Below are 1915 nucleotides of genomic sequence, written 5' to 3'. Positions count from 1 at the left end.
AAAAAAAAAAAAAGCAGGGGAAGGTGTTCTGCAGGGACTGGGAATGAAAAGTGCTGGACTTGGCTGCTTCAGCTGCTGCCAAGCCTTTCTCTGCCTTCAGCTGCTAAGGAGCTAATGACTTCCCTTGGAGGAGCACAAACCAAGGAATGAATGAGGTGCTGCAAAGCCAAGGGATAAATGCTCAGTGAGATCCTGGAGTTATTCCTGTGCCTCTTGTGGTGGTCAACCTGGGTAAGAATATATCCTGGGAAACCTTCTGTACCATCTTCTTTCTTGGCTTGATCTAACAAGGAGTTCAGCCTCCCCGGAAGGTGCTGGAAGTCCTCAGCTCATCTTCTTGAGGGAAGAATGCTCAGGTAGCCCAAGGTGATGCCTCCCTGGGCCCTGAGAGACCAGAGAGACGTTTGTCCTCACCCTCCAGCTGGGCTCTGGCTGCAGCTCAGTGGGTCCCTTCAGCAGCCTTTGCTCAAACCACCTCTTGGCTGAGCAATTAGCACTTGGCAGGAGGGAACGTCCTTCACGTGCTGACCTGGACACAAGCAGTTGCCTCCACCAGCTCTTCAAGCAGGGGAACCTCAGCAACCAACTCCCTGCCCGTGACATGATTTATGACTTGGCATTTCCAGGAACTGGCTGGATGTTTGTGTCCCCAGGGTGGTGTCTAGCAAACCTTTTCTACCCTGTTTCTTGCTGGCATCATTAATGAACCCCCTTGACTGAAGACCCTCTGCCTCTCGGGGAGAGTCAGCAAGTGGGAACGTGTCGTGTTGGGCTGGTGTCAAGTCCTGCCTGTGGGTTCACAGGGTTCATCCCACCTGGAGAAAGGTTAGCTTGGAGTGGGACAACATTGTCCTCCTCTGCTTGTTTGGCTGTGACCGAAAAATACCGACCCCAGACACTTTACAGGGCTGGTGAGCAGAGCTGAGAAGGCTGGGACAGGAAGGAAACCAGCTGTAAACACAGCCCAACACACGTGTCTCTTCCTGAGCACCATCTCTGCATGGCACACGTTTCTCTACAAAGGAGGGCCCGAGGGGCAGGTGGCACCTGGGAGGTGCACACTGGCTGCACACCAGCCACAGCTTCAAAGGGGGTGGGTAATCCCTCTGAGCCAGCTGGTAGTGTGGTTGCTCTGCCCACCCCAGAGGTGCTCCAGGATCCTCTCTGGGAACAAAACCAACCACCTTCTCACCGGTGCTGTAGCTTCTATAGTTTGAACCAGGTGGGCTGTCCTGTGGGTCCTGAGCAACCCTGGAGACAGTCTGAACTCCACATCGTTTGACACAGAATCATCCTGGTTGGAAGGGACACTGAAGATCATCAAGTCCAACCATAATGTCCTGTCAAGAGGCCCCCAACATGAGCCAGGGCTTCAGGAAACTTCCTGAGAGCTCATCCATCAAAAAGTCTTTCCCCTCTTGGCCAGAGCAGGCAAAAGCATTTCCTTTGCAGCTCTGATTTCTTGACTTGACTTTCTCCTTCACCTTTGCCAAGGGAATGGTCTGTGGCTCCGGCCCCACCCAGAGAGAGCTGAAGAGACAACAACCAAGCTGTGGGGCGGAAAGCTGGCCAGGACCAAGAATGAGCTGGTTGTCAACGATGCTGATTGTATAAAATCAAATAGATTGGCAGAGGGATGAGGAGGAGGAAGGGATGCCCACACGCTCACCTCTCTCCTCCCCCTCCATCCCCCCGAAAAAGTTACGGGTCTGGTTGTTTTTTTGTAAAGAAACCAACACAAAGAGAGTCTCTGCACAGGCTTGTGCCCACCTTGCCTCACATCACAGAGAGGCCCAGGACAGCCAGGGTGGAGAGAAGCCAGGTCTGCAGTGGAGAAGGAGCTGCTGGGCTGGAGGTCCCTGATGACAGCCGAGTGGAGCCCCGCAGGAGCCTCTCCTCCCTGGCCACCTGCACG

Source organism: Chaetura pelagica, unplaced genomic scaffold, assembly GCF_000747805.2.
Source record: "Chaetura pelagica isolate M959 unplaced genomic scaffold, ChaPel_1.0 scaffold347, whole genome shotgun sequence".
In the NCBI taxonomy this organism is placed as follows: domain Eukaryota; kingdom Metazoa; phylum Chordata; class Aves; order Apodiformes; family Apodidae; genus Chaetura; species Chaetura pelagica.
Note: the sequence above shows the minus strand (reverse complement) of the source record.